Consider the following 16,141-nt stretch of genomic DNA (forward strand, 5'->3'; position numbering starts at 1 on the left):
CTCTCTGCTTTGTACTCACTTGTCCATTGATGCCGGGCACAGAACAGCGTGTAGGATCTGTAAAACAAACATGGACAAAAGATATTTTACTACAAATATCCTCTGTAGGAATATTAAATATTACAGAATGCAGTGTTTTAACCTCTATACTGTAAAAAGCCTGTGCCTAGCGTAATTCAAATAAGCATGTGTATATTAGCCCCAATTAGACATGAGCTGTAGTGGATAGAAAACAAATGGGGTACAGGCTTACGAGACTTGATTTTTTATTTTTTTTAAGCGTTAACTGAACATTTAGGGGCTGATGCATTATTGAACTTACGCAAGTCTAGAAGTGTAAATTGCGCAAATTCACACAGTGTATGCCCAGTAAGAGAACAGATGCTCATGCGTCAATGCAGACTTGTGCCAATCTCGCACTTGTGCCTCCTTACGACCGGAGAGGCGGAAAAGGGGAGGGTAGGGGACTGCAGAGAACAACTACGGCGTGTTCTTGCAAATACGGCTTTGCAGACCTGTGGGAAAACGTGTAAGCAACTGTTAGGGGGTGTATCTTTTAGACCAGCTATAGGGCAAGTACAAATACTCGCTAATGATGTGGACTTGGCATAAACTAGGCAGATATGATGCCGATGCAGACACTGACGCATTTCGAGATGTCTACTTCGATGCGGATTTATTTTATTTTTAGGGCACATTGGATCAGCCACTTAGTATGAATAAATGCCGACTGCTACATCATTACACGTGCCAATATGAACCAGGCATCACCGCAAAGACACACATTCATCTCTATAAAATGTTAGCTAAGGATTTCGTTAGTAGACAGTGGGCTAGATTTACTAAGCTCCGGGTTTGAAAAAGTGGGGATGTTGCCTATAGCAACCAATCAGATTCTAGCTTTCAATAATTTAGTACCTTCTACAAAATGATAGCTAGAATCTGATTGGTTGCTATAGGCAACATCCCCACTTTTTCAAACCCGCAGCTTAGTAAATCTAGCCCAGTGTGTTAACAAGGGTGCCCAATATATAACAATAACTGACAATTGTTCTTGTCACCCATCATATAACTAGACATTTGGTTATTATCACAACTGCAGGAAATCAGACAGAGGTTTGAAATCGTTATCTTTCAGGCAGCTCTGTATCCAGCAGCATTGTAAACTCCAATTACTACACAGAAACCCTAACTCATCAAATGTATGGAAAGGCACATCCACAATACAGAGAAACAGCGGATCCTGTGGTCTGTCTTATGATGTGCTCTGCAATCTGCGATATCATCCGGTGCCGGTAACAGCAGCCATCACCATGGAGCAACAAAAGTGAAATGAGGTAAAAAAAAAACAACAAACAGGCCTCGGACATTTATAACATTGAATGGAGCAACCTATGAGCTGATACAAAGTATTTTTGTGGAGTGTAAACATTATTTCTGTACTCTCCCTAAAATGGGTTTGTTTGTCCCGTACTTTGCTAGCGACAGCTCCACTTGCTTCGTAAAGGAACCCCCCTCCCCCATTTCAAACAATGGTCTGATTAGAAAGTAAGGTACTTCTACCTTGAGTAGTGAAGGGGGTACTGCAGATGCATAGGTATTTTTTTTACACATATATAGAAGGTGTTCTCTGAAAATACAAAGAGTGCAATGGAGGTGCTTCCAATAGGCTCTTTGCAGTAGACCAAGTCACATCACACACAATGACTCTCTGTATGTTTCTAAAAATAGTTTAATGGATGCATTATATGTGGACGATTCAAAAAATGAGGTTCATTTGCTGATTATAATCAACACACTATATAACACTGTTAATATTGACATTGCACCGATGGTATTTACAGTGCAGTAACGCAACACAAATAGGAAGACAGGGAATTGTTTCCAGGAAAGAGGTTCATAAATGATGGTGATTTGACAAAAAGTTAGTTATTTTTGCAGATCGCTCCCTTCTAAAATCTGCAGACGTAACTAAATCACCAGGATATTTGGCAAAGGATTAAAGAAGCAAAGCACTAGTCACAATTATGTAATATAATTGCAGAACCGGATAACATTTTATATTACAAGGTGCATTAAAATGGTTGTTAACTTTGGTCAAACCCTTCTTTATCCATCCTACTACCTCACGCAACGCAAGTGTTACTATAATCAAGGCTAGCTTTTGTCACGGCTTCCTTCGCTGGAGCGCAGTCCTCACAGAGCACGGTAATAGCGCTATATGACAGTTTGCACAAATACTACCGAGCCGGCTCTCCAAAGCAGATAACGTTTGTTCTATAAAAGGCGGCAGGATTGAGTAAATGGCCACAATCCAATTGTAAAAAGCCAAGTAACTCCATCTTGAGATGGCATTACCTTGCTGCAAAAGAATGTGGCTGTCTATGCGGAGTTCTATGGGGAATACGTTAAGTGGCGGTACTTATATCTGATGATTTCTCCAGCGTTAACCGTTTGTTAAATAACAAAGGGTGAAAGAGCCTTTTGTCGGCATTTACGCTGGCATTTTGGATCTTCATCGCTTGTTAAATAGACTCTTTAGCCTTTAAAGATCTAAGGAAAACACTGTCTCTTTGGGGATTGATGATGGGATTGAAAAACGGCTTTAGAAAGCGAAATTCTGTCTGCAGGAAGCGACTGTTTCGCTCCTTCACCCACGTCCGGCATAGCGGTGGACTATATCTTATCTGTTTGCCATTGTGGCCTCCTCCCTGTGGGTATCAGCACCTCTAAAATCTCCCAGTCCTCTACTATGTGATTTATTCCAATATATAATGTACAATTGTACAGCGCTATGGTATAGGTGATGGATGCTCATTTTGAGAGCCAAACTCTTATCTCTGCATTTAGCTTTAGAAAGAATAAAAATCAGAGCCAGATGTGGATTACTTCTTAGCCCAAAACGTCAGCAGAAAACGACAAAGTGTTTGTTCTCCCGCCGCTATTAGGCTCAACTCTAAATCATAAATCCTGTTGGCTACAACACGCTCAGGATGTTTTTCATCGTTATCTGACCATGACAAAATGAAAAACGGTTTCACAGCTGTCGCGATCCAGGTTACAAGATATCAACATTAAAAATGAATGGTGCCGGGAAACAGGAGAGGCTTTTAACAAGTTCTAGCACGCTCCATTCATAACTTGTTCAGAGGTTCCCAGGGGAAGGAGAAAGGACGGACCTGTGGGAAAGTGAGGCAATCGCTCAGCTGCTGGGCTGGACTGCAGGTATCAGATGCAGGTTCCCTGTACCGCAGGGTCACACATTGCTGCAAAGACTTCCACACTTACCCATTATATGTTATATTATTCTTACCTTGTATGTTACAAGCTAAATATAACATTAAAATTATATAGATACAGATATTTTTAGCCTCTATTTCTTACACAGAAAGCTATACTGAAACTTATTAAAAGGATGTGGATTTTATTTTTATTTTTTGAGTGCCATTTCCTCAGGTGGTCTTGTAGCTGCTATTGTTTAGTAGGAAGTAGTAATTTTAAGGAAGTAAAAGTACTCAATTCCTTTTTACTATCTTAACTTCCAAATATAATATTTTATTTAAAGAGGACGTCGGGTATTCTCTGAAGAACATTGGACAAGGCACTATATGTCTGTCCTCTACGCTCACTCTGCTTGTAATATTTCCAGCTCATCAAAAGCCACGATAGACAACGCGGCAGCAGACACCTGGTAAGATTCAGGCCCCCTCTGTTATTCCTAGTTAAGCCCCTTTACAAAGCCCTATATTCAAATGCAGAATGTTGGCTGTACAAACGTCTCATGCTCACTCTTGGGCGCACTCCTACCAGGGAAATGTTAACCTTATTTTGGATGGAAGCCAGGAACAGTCCGATTCAGCGGATAATCTATATCTAGATATTGTTGGCGTTAAATATTGCTATCGATTTATGGAACCAACATATGCTGCAGTGCCGTACAAGAGGTGCCATCATGTAAGTAAGTCACTCTGTGGAAGGAAAGAACAATATCCTTATGCAGGGTCTGAACCACAAGACACAACCATTGAAGAACAAATTATTCTAAACGGCTCATCCCAAAATAAAAAGCACTACAAAAAAAAATCACCTAGTTCCTCTTGATTTAATAATTGCGACAATGTGTAAAACCGTGGCAGGTGAACACATTGTACTCCGCAATCCCTAACTTAAATGATTCTTGGACTTCTCTACACCAGCTCCTTGTGTTGGGGCAGTGATTATACACTGGCATTAGTGGAAACTAGACAGGAGAAATAATGAGAATACTAGAATTTCACTTTAACAATGAGGAATCGATTTAAGTTAGATGCACAATATAAAAAATTAAGTTGGAATATCACACAGGATTTAGTAGACATTGCTGGGATATATGGCACATTTTGGGAGGTAAGTAACTTGCTTTTATACTACTTCCTCAACGTCTACATCTGCAGAACTACCCCTTCCATTGCTCTGTGAAGCCCATCACCTTCGCAGCCACACGGAATGTGGTTATCTATCAGTGCCGCTGTATTTTAGACTCTGCACCAAGACCCGGAGAAGAAAGTACTTTATTTCTCTCTGAAAACCCGGGCAAAGTCAGAAATCGGTTGCGCATCCTCAGGACAAGGAGCCGAGCAGCTTGTGCAGGATGAGGGACATGTTTTACATCACGAGGAACCCCTGCGGGCTGGTGAAACACATCAAGAGATTGCAGAGGAGTCTAACACTCATGGGTGAATACACAATTACCTTTAATGAGAATCCTAAAAGCTTTACAACATGCTATTTGAAGGAAATATTTTCTAGCTTAGAGATAAAGAAGATACAGAATGCTCATTTCAGAAGTCTTCGAACCTTTTCTTGAACTGAAAATACACAATTTACATTTCATTTCTTTGGCTAGCCCTGTAGAAATGTTCCCACTCATGTGCAGCCTGAGAGCATTATTATCTCCGCTATACTCTCATCTAATCGGTCAGAGATGTATTTAATTAACACTTGAGAAATATTTTATACAAAATATCTTAACTGCGAGAATTATTCAAGGCTGCCATGCTAATGAAAATGTGTTTTGAGGCTGTAAAATCAATAATTCAGGTTTCCGGAAAAAATTAAAATTAAAAAGTTAGGTGTGCCCTTTCAGAGAACCACAGAATGCATTATCCTGTACCAAAAAAGGAATTAAATTCAGTTACACATAGGCGTTTGCGGGGTGTCCCAAGGAAGTTTGAGACAAGAGTGGAATATACCAAAATGCAGGTAAAACAAAGACAGTACAATCCGTTATGGGTCATAAATATGGATGTTGGCAGGTCCTTGCCAGATTATAATCATCATCTTTTATTTATAAGACTCCACAAGGCTTTCTCTGTGCCATAACAGGGGGTTAAGGCATACAACAAAATGACAAGATTCCATATCTACATACAAATAAAAACAATGGGTACAGATAAGTAGAATAATAATTTCATGGATGCAATTAACAGAAGAAATCTCATGGCATACAAAAACAATTCGGCAGAAGACAAAAGAGCAACAGAGAGGAGTACAGAGAGAGGGCAGGCAGGAGACACTGGGCCCAGGCGCGAGACACGGGGCAGAGGACCCAGGTGTGAAAGCTTATATTCTAAAGATAAGATCATGCTTTTGCACCTAAGCTTGCAATCACAAATCTTCGCCCGAAATGCCTGCTGTGGCCATTTCGATGGAACGCCACAGAACGCCACGCCCACTTTCTTTCCACTTTTTTTTTTTTTTTAACAAATCCCTGACAAGCGTTAGCCAATAAACATACCCACCACTCACATAAGTCCACAATTACCAACAGACAAGCCCACCCAACCCCATGCTACCAACTGACATGCCGACCCACCTCATGATACCAATCTGACCCTCCCCATGTCACCAATCCGAACACACCATATGCCAAAAGGCACGGGAACTTTTCTCCAGATTGGAACTTTCTAATGGATATGGGAATATCTTGAACTCTGAGTACATGCCTACAAATGACCCCTTTGCTTTTCTATAACGCCATATTGCAACCCCCCCTTATTAAATGTCTCTGCAATGTTCCTCACAATAACCATGACTGTACGACATCCTAATCGAAAAGAAGCAATTATTAAATACTGCTGGCACCAAGTACTGACAAAATTCCACTTTACATCAAGAAAGAATGGACTTTACCAACTGAGCATTACAAGCGTTTATCCAGCCTACATATTGTGTCTAATACCTATATTTAACCTTACATTAAGAGCACTTAAAAACACTTTATTTGTCTGTCTTTCACACAATCAAAGGAATCTATTAAATCTATAAAGAGGGCCAGTAAACCTGTCACACAGACTTGCTTTAACTTACATCAGTTATCCCTTGTGCACAGAAAAGTAATTATAAGGCTTAAAAACATCAAAATGCTCCATAGAGAGACATTGTAAATCACGGCTGACTGGGGCGAACAGGAAGATGATTTGCTAATATTCCACAAATATAGAGACAGGGGAATGGCGAGACTCCTAAATGCCCCAGCACCTGGCTTCAGTGCCTATAATAAATCTACAAAACCAGGTGCAGGTGTTCAGGAACATAACCAGGGATGATTAGAGTACAGCGCCTGTAACCCATAAGGAAAGGGGCTCAGGCACATTCAGGATCTCAACTTCTGCTAACAGACCACAAACACAGTAACTTACAGTAACAGAGTCCTTTATACGAAAAGAGGTTATCCCAACATTTCCAAAAACCGGAAAGACTAAACTAAGGAAATAACTGTTGCTGCTCAGCGATAATATCATACAGACGTATGAGAACAGGGCGTCTAAACAATATAAACACACATTAGGGAAAAGGGTGCAGGGTACTTTTAAACAGAATGCAAAAGCCATAACAGTTAGGGAGCGCTATTTTAAGTTACATTTCATAGGCACTATATGCAAATAAGACGCACCAAATGGACTTCTGGGTCCAAACTTCGTTTTGGTTAAGATCAAGTGTGAATCTGCCTGTACCCATGGGGTTTACAGATACCCCAAGGAGGTGAGAGCAGGATTACTTGTCCCCCACTCCATCTAAAAATGTGCTGGACCCTTGGGGGAATTATCATCATTATCAGCTATTTATATAGCGCTACTAATTCCGCAGTTCTGCACAGAGAACTCACTCACATCAGTCCCTGATCCATTGGAGCTTGCAATCTAAATTCCCTTACACACACAGACAGGCAGAAACTAGGGTTAATTTGATAGCAGCCAATTAACCTACAAGTATGTTTTTTGGAATGTCGGAGGAAACCGGAGTACCTGGAGGAACCGACGCAAACATGGGGAGAACATACAAACTCTACACAGATAAGGCCATGGTCGGGAATCAAACTCATGACCCCAGTGCTGAGACAGAAGTGCTAACCACTGAGCCACCATGCTGCCAATTATACCAATAAGGAGAAAGTTTACTACTGCAGAAAACGGTGATCCATATCACATGTCAGCTGTGCTGGGGAACAGTATTGTGTTTTAAAATTGGGAAGCTTATCAAACCAAGTTATTTGGTTGTAATCTTATTCCCATAGGGCGTTCGTGTATATGGACTGATTATACCATTACTGGGTGGTCTGTGGACAATAGATAAAGAAAATTAAAAAAATCTTATCAGTCAAAATCCCAGTGGGTAAAGCAAAGACTCAAGTACTGGAATATAAATGATTTTATCCCAAAGTCTTGCAATCCAAATTAAGGAAAGGAAGAATCCCTAATCTGGGAAACCCTGTTACAAGCATTATGTATAACAGAACATTATAATTAGAATATATATATTATAACTGCAATGATGCTTAATACAATGAATAAGTAACAAAGAACACTCAACGTGTCTATTTTACTGAACATTTATAGAAAAATAAAGGTAATATAAATACATTTATAAATAGTGTATATCATGCAGTTGGAGCAGTACAGTCAGTTACACAATTCAGAAACATCCAATTGTTGGACTGAACACACATTAATGAGATCGCAGTCTATCAAGCCTGTGCCTCGTGCCTCATGCCTCGGAGCGGTTACTACTCCCTTGTGAATTGACAGGATGAATATAAGCTCAGCCCACACAGTGACTCCTCCACACTGTGCTGTTGATGAGAGCAATTTAAGAAAGAAACAAAACCTTGTATAAAATAGGAATTTTGCAACAATAGAGGCATCACAAACACCTAAAGTACCAGAAGGGCAGCAACATTAACATATAAAAGCACCATCAGGCAACCAGCGGGACCCCAAATATCATAGCAAAGGTATCCCAAGAAGAACAGACGAGACACAGACCCCGATGACCAGGGTGACCTATTCTACTACATGGAGGAATGGAGGACTCTACTCTAACTTCATGGAAACTGCTCCTGGTCAGCCGTGTACACCGCCACACGCAAATAAAGGTAACGGCCCCAGTGTGGGGGTTGGAGGACATTACCTATGAACTTCCTGTGACAAAATAACAAAGCTATTAGCTGTATATCATGCTGTTATAACACATGTTGCCATGTGTCAATATTACCAGGGGCAGGCTGGGCTGGGGGGTAGGGGGGCATCTGCCCCCCAGGGTCGGTCCCATGGTGGGCTACCTTGGGCTGGGTCACTAAGCCACCTGCATTTTTTCTCCTTTAAAAAAAGGCTGCTGAATCAAATCTTGCCCCCTTCCCCCTCCCAGCCCTCCCCTTAATAGAACCCAGGTCAAATGTCTTTATAACAATTTGGAAGTCATGCAAAACATTTCTAGGAAAATGGTGATGTGTACTGGCAGGTAACACAATACTTACACAGATATTAATTATCATGCAGCTTGTATTGCCTGCCTGCCAGTGCCCTCATTTTACTTATGGTGCCACCTGTTGCCCTATCATAGTTACATAGCTAGACTCTGCTCTGATACCACCCATAGCACCAAACTCTGCCCCATCCCACCCATAGCACCAAACTCTGCCCCATCCCACCCATAGCACCAAACTCTGCCCCATCCCACCCATAGCACCAAACTCTGCCCCATCCCACCCATAGCACCAAACTCTGCCCCATCCCACCCATAGCACCAAACTCTCCCCCATCCCACCCATAGCACCAAACTCTCCCCCATCCCACCCATAGCACCAAACTCTCCCCCATCCCACCCATAGCACCAAACTCTGCCCCATCCCACCCATAGCACCAAACTCTGCCCCATCCCACCCATACCACCAAACTCTGCCCCATCCCACCCATACCAAACTCTGCCCCATCCCACCCATAGCACCAAACTCTCCCCCATCCCACTCATAGCACCAAACTCTGCCCCATCCCACCAATACCAAACTCTGCCCCATCCCACCCATAGCACCAGCCTCAAACCTACATTTCTATAACACAATGTGCGGTAGATGCAGCACTATAGACAAATCCAGTCAATCGGGTTTCCCACATTCTGCTCCGGGTAACAGCCCAGCATGATCTAACTGGCGGGAACCAGGTCCCTTCTATATACAATGGAGAGTGGGGAGAGGAGAAAGGGGGCACAGAATTGGGCATATCTCTTAGTCTTCATTGCTGCCAAGCTCTGCCAAAACATGCTGTGAAGTTACAAAGGATCTGACGAAGGCCGTAACACAGGTTTGTCAATCTGGAGTATAAATCCATCATTCATGGTCTCTCTTAGGAATTGGGTGCACACCTCTGTGGTGATGAAAGGGTAAATGAAACTAGGATAACTGAATATATCATTCTGTTCTCTTTATAGAAAAGTTACTAGAAACATTTACATAGATGGTCTGGTGTCAAAAACATAACAGAACTAAAAGATATTTAAGACTATACTGTAGTCAAGGGGGGGGAATTGTTTTTTTCATGGACACCAGGCTTCCTGCCAGAAAACCTATTGAGAGATACTGCAGATAGCCTGCAGGTCTATACAATGGTCTCTACCATACTACGGGGATCTTTACACATGGTGAGTGTTAGAAGTTAGAACAAGATTGCTTAATCAAATTGAAAAAAGGTAAAAAAAAAGTCTTATTAAGTACCATGGACAGTGTGCATCTGTAGTATACAGTGTGCATCTGTAGTATACAGTGTGCATCTGTAGTATACAGTGTGCATCTGTAGTATACAGTGTGCATCTGTAGTATACAGTGTGCATCTGTAGTATACAGTGTGCATCTGTAGTATACAGTGTGCATCTGTAGTATACAGTGTGCCGACATAAGCTGGGTACACGCTGCAGTAATATCATCCAATTATCCCGCCGATCACACAATAACCGACCGTTTGGTCAGATATTGCATTAGTGTGTACACGCCTACGATCATGTTTATCACACCAAAGCAAATCGCATCATTTGGTTTTGTAAGCTTCCTAAAAATCACGATCAATGATGGAAAGATGTCTGCCAGATGTGGAAGTGTGTACGTACTCATGGCCAGCAGTGTCCATAGATCACTATAGAGTGCGCAGAGTCACAATCTTTTCAGCAGATGGTTATGAAAGATGAAGAGCACAGATCTGAAGGTAAATCGTGTAGGTGTGTACAGGGCAATCTTTCCACATGGGCATGCTGGGCAACTGCCCAGGGGCCCCACGGGCATAGGGGGCCCAATAGGCAGAGCCCGGAAAAATGGTTTTGCTTTGTTTGGTTTTTTTTTTTATCTCCTTTGTGGCATTCCCTCCTCCCCGCTGCGTTCGGCTCCCTACTCCCCGCTGCGTTCGGCTCCCTCCTCCCCGCTGCGTTCGGCTCCCTCCTCCCCGCTGCGTTCGGCTCCCTCCTCCCCGCTGCGTTCGGCTCCCTCCTCCCCGCTCCCACTGAATGACGGTGACATTTATCACGACCAACATTTTCTGTGAAGAGCACAAAGAGGAGCCATGACGGCGACAAGTAAACACAGAAGGAGAGACAGAAGAGGGGGAGTGTGAAACGGAAAACAAAGGGGAGCAAAAGCAGCATAATGGAGGGAACAGGGTGAAATAGTGGAGACAGAAGAAGGGGAGCAAAAGCAGCTGATGGGCATGCAAGGGGCATTTAGTTATGTTTGATGGCATGTGCAGTAGTGCGATGGGTATGTTGGCCATTTATGACTTTTTTTTTATCCCCACTTTTACAGTTCCCTCCACAGCGACTGTGCAGAGACTATATGTAGCCCTGTAAACCCTTCTCCGCTGGATACAGCAGTGAGGTTAGAGTTGTACAGCATTTTTTTAATGTTTAAACACCGATATTGGTAGTGTGGGTAGGGACCCAGTGCATTGCTTTGCCCGGGAGCCCATAATGCTGTTAAGATGGCCCTGGGAGTGTACACATCAATCTGCATGATCATCAGTCCTTGGTGAAATCATTACAGAAATCGCTTCTGCAGTAATTTTCTACAGCGTTAGACAATATTCAACACGGAGGATATAGTGTAGAGGTCTTAATGTTCAGAATCTGTCATTTGATCCCACAATTTCTACTTATCACTCTCTCGTATAATTAATATATTTGCAATGTTATATTATGCAGAGGAAAGCAGCACTGCTGAATATTCACAATTATGGAAAATGACATGTTCTGCAATTAATCACTTTTTAAGTTAACTTGCCACAAAAAAAAAGCAACAACAAATAAACTTCTCACTGCACTGCCCATCAAATCACAGAGCAACAACTAGATGGAACTGCAGGCTTTGTACCATGATAGTGCATCACAATCTTATAGAGGGTTGCGGGGAGCAAATCAACACCGTCCCATTAGGGGAAACATTAGTCTCTGTATAAAACCAACTGGGGACACTTACAAAATGTAAATTTAAATAAAGCGTAATATATCTATATACACATGTACATATTTATACATGCACACTTCACAAAAAAGTACTGTAACCCTTAGCAACCAAGTATTTCCTACAGTTCTGGAACACTGATAGAAAGTGATTGGTTGCCAAGGGTTACAGTTTCCGGAGATAGTTGGAACAAGATGATCCGTCCAAGTTATTGGTCAGAAAAAGCAAACTGCTATTCTGACAGTCTCATAATTTCGCCACCAAAGATACGGCTCTACATGTAGCTCACGTCTGGATGAGATCTCATTTTATCTGCACCAATAAAGCCACATAACAGATCACAACTAAATTAATAATTACAAGTGTGGTTATACGTTGTCTTCCAAAACTTATGTCTGTGTTTTGCTGAACATTGACAGAAAAATACATTAAAAATGGCCAGTACTTTATAGACAAACTTGATAGCCAGTAACACTTTCTGTTAAAGGGCCCTAAGAAATACCAGATTAAGCTGTGATGATGGGGTATAATTTTTCCCCTACACCCCTCAGACTTAGTTTCTTTCAATTTTGTGCAATCTCCATGTGTCAAATATCTCAAGCAGGGTACATAATCTAATAAGTAGTAATGAGTCTCGTACAATATAAAACCAATATAAGAAGTCACTTTGGAGCACAATGAGCAGTATAAAAGCACTCGCAGTCTTGTCCTTCATCTAGGACTTCCAATATCTTTATATCTTATTTTATGATTACATTATACCCATATAAAGTATAAATGGGCCTATGGATAACTGAACTGTAAAGTTCTTCCCCAAAAGCCCCCATTAAACTACTATAATTCTTATTACCAAGTCCTAAACCATAATGTAATTATATTAACAAAAATATATTCTTGGCTAAGTAGATATTAAATACTGTTGTTCTCTACACTTCCCAATAAAACCTCTCATGTTATTTGTTTTTGTTGGTCACTTCCCCGGTTGTCCCCAACTAACAAACACTCGTTAGTCCTAGAGAAGAGATACTAAGTGTGTCGGGGGGGGACAAGTAGATTACAGTCATACTCCATATAACGCTGTGATATATTTCCTGTTGCTGCAGCCATTACAGCACAGCCCCTGTCTGATGAGACAATATACTTACAATTAAACCATCACACCACATTAAAGTGCATCTTTTGCTTTTGACAAATTGCACTGACCTCCTCGGAGCTTTTAAGCCTTTTGCGTTGTGTCAAGAAATGTACCCAGACTGCGAAATTATATACGACTTCTCGAAAATCAAAACTATTCAGAGAAAAGCGATTCATCTTTTTCTCAACAAATACAAACCACTGTCTGAGATTTATGTGTTTAATGTCTAACATGTCACTTACACATAGTGCAGGCAGTTATATTCTGAGGGTAATCAATATCCAAGCCTGGAACACTATTGACACTACTGAGGTACGAGGCACAAGGTACCCCACGCCGCTTGCCTCAGAGACACTACCGAGGCACAAGGCACCCCACGCCGCTCGCCTCAGTGACACTACCAAGGCACAAGGTACCCCACGCCGCCCGCCTCAGTGACACTACCGAGGCACAAGGCACCCCACGCCGCTCGCCTCAGTGACACTACCAAGGCACAAGGTACCCCACGCCGCCCGCCTCAGAGACACTACCGAGGCACAAGGCACCCCACGCCGCTCGCCTCAGTGACACTACCGAGGCACAAGGTACCCCATGCCGCCCGCCTCAGTGACACTACCGAGGCACAAGGTACCCCATGCCGCCCGCCTCAGTGACACTACCGAGGACGAGATACCCCATGCCGCCTCAGTGACACTACCGAGGCACAAGAAACAAGGCACAAGGCTGTATTGGTACATGTGTGTGGAGCCGAGAGGTAAACTTTAAAATACAAATCACCAGCTGCTCAGATAGTTAAGCAGTTTATATAATGTCATCACATTGTCTGGAGTAAAACATCAAACAGTGCTGGGTAAACGGATCCATCCCACAGAAGCACGTGTGGGATGTCACCCATAACAAGCATCACAGACAGAGGTTTGCAGTGTGAACGGTTATGTGTTGGTCCCTGGTAATACAGCAGATCAGCCACTTATCACTGGGCCTCTGAAGCACCGGTGGAAGGTTCACCACAATGTTATTACTGCCCCAGTACAGAGTATAACAATACCGTATCTCCTGGCGCTATAAATAAGCTCTCATGACAACTCATTGAGCACAAACCATATTACACGTGCAGCAGTTACGTAATCCATGTCCTGGGACGTGCTGAGGAAACAGAGGTACCGCAGCGGCATCTCAAAGGTATTACATATAATGTCAACATGTGGTTCCTAATGAAGAGTGTTATATATAAGAGTAACGTGTTTGTTTAACCTCTCCGCTTCCTCTCTGCTCACAGATCATTCAAGAAGCTCTGAAATTCCGATGATTGTGAAACTAACGCTATAAGGACAGAAAACTAATGATAAGTCTACATAGCGCTCCTTATCCTATACCTGGTCAGTGTGGTCCCACTGTGGGTGGAGCTTAGGGTCTGTGATGCAGATTAACTTTTATTACGACATGTATTAGATTCCATAAGACCATACATTCTAATACAGCAGAAGCCCTGAAACATTGCGATATGTAAAGAAACAATAACTCTCAACACCAATAGTGCAGACCCACCACCTAAAGCCAATAGATCCCAGAATCTACCTAGAGACGATCGAGACAGATCCCACAGGTATATAATGGTTCAACACCGAAAGGATCTAGAGAAAAGTTTCTCAGAGCAATGGGGTCAATAAACTGAAATAACATATCAAACCACAAATATAAAGTACAGCATCCACATCCCAAAAAAATATAATAACATAGTGTGACAATGACAGAACCAGTACTCCAACACTACTTACACACAGTGGTTAGACATTATTTTCCAGTCTTGGTCCACACTTACATTTATGCCAAACTCCCAAAAAATCTCATCTCTATTTTTACAAGTGCACAGAGTTCTGTGAATGTCTCACTGTATCGGGAACCATAATACTCAGTGTTCTATCAGCAACTATTTTCTGGGTGCTCCATCTGGATGGTTTTATATGCCACCCAGCTCTTGATGCCCAGCATAGTCCTATTATAATAGGAGAAACAATGGTTTCTCCTATTAGAACAGGCCCTATCCATAGGCAAACAGAGGGGGAGTTCCATAGTGCCTGGAAACCCCCCTCCAAGCCTGGGACACTGTATAATTGAGGTGGCTGGACCCTGCCCCTAGTTCACACTGCTCTGCTTGAAAAGGGAGAGCTGCGTGCACCTAACAGTAGTGCACACAGCATTGCCCATGTATATTATGGGGATAGGAAGAGTTGGAGAGCAGCCAAGCACTGTCTAAAATTATAGCCACGCCCCCATGCATGCTGGTCACGCCCACTGGCGGCGTGGTGTGGAAACCCCCCTCTACAAATCCTGCGTTTGCCCCTGCTATGCGAGCACTGCAGCCAGCAGTGTGCGTTAGACCACCAACCACCAGTCCTGGCAGGTGTGGGCAATAACCTCCGACATATTTCATTATTATTGCAAAGTATTACAACAGCCCCCACCCGGCTGCTTCTTAATGCCCCCCTGGCTGGCATCATTTTCTGGGGAGAACCCAGATACTAGCAGGAGAACTGACTAGCACGCTTTATAATATGCTATGTATTAAAAGCTCTAGGGGATGGTGATTTTTCTCCAACCAGTGACAGCCAGTATACGTTCTATCAGCAGACAGAGCTTAATGCGTGACTGCATTTACAGCGATTATACAGAGATTACTACATCTCCCAGGTACATGAAACGCCTTGTACATTGGAGGTTAAATAGTATCTAGAAAAGCAAGCAGACCATGTAGAGAGCCATTTATAAATAACTAGAGAACTTTTATTTTATTTTTTTACTGTAACCCGCAGAGACCCCTATGAGTCAGACAGCCTCAGGTGGATCTCCCCTATTGCCAATACGTTTCCATCCAATGAGGTTTGACAAGTCAGCTCCTATGTCAGTGCAATCACTCTGCTAACACAGCTTCTCTGCACTTCAAGGTTGCCCTGGTGACAGTTTTTCCTCTAGTGTCGAGCGTACCGAATCCATAGAACATTATGTTCCACCAACTGGTAGGATAGTAGGATACTCCCCCTACTTACTGGACTCTCAGGCAGTCACTGACAACCCACATGCTGCCCCATCTAAATATATAGATAGACCTACGTTCTGCAAATGGCTATCGCTTCAGATGATCATTCTTTAAATAGCGCAGATATATTACACAGCGATTTACAGACAAAAGCTCACAGTATAAATTCTCCAACACAAATACACACTGGGGTCAATTTCGCCACAAGCCAATT

General features: G+C 42.5%; 1 protein-coding gene across 3 annotated transcripts in view; it reads right to left on the reverse strand.

Annotated features, from left to right (window-relative positions):
• TIAM1 (TIAM Rac1 associated GEF 1) overlaps positions 1-16,141 on the reverse strand; it is a 225,817-nt gene that overhangs the window by 144,683 nt on the left and 64,993 nt on the right. For all 3 annotated transcript variants that reach the window (XM_075197150.1, XM_075197149.1, XM_075197151.1), the window contains one exon: positions 20-57. The gene's annotated coding sequence lies outside the window, so the exon portion shown is untranslated. The remainder of the gene's footprint in view (positions 1-19; positions 58-16,141) is intronic.

This window comes from Mixophyes fleayi, chromosome 2 (genome assembly GCF_038048845.1).
Source record: "Mixophyes fleayi isolate aMixFle1 chromosome 2, aMixFle1.hap1, whole genome shotgun sequence".
NCBI lineage: Eukaryota > Metazoa > Chordata > Amphibia > Anura > Limnodynastidae > Mixophyes > Mixophyes fleayi.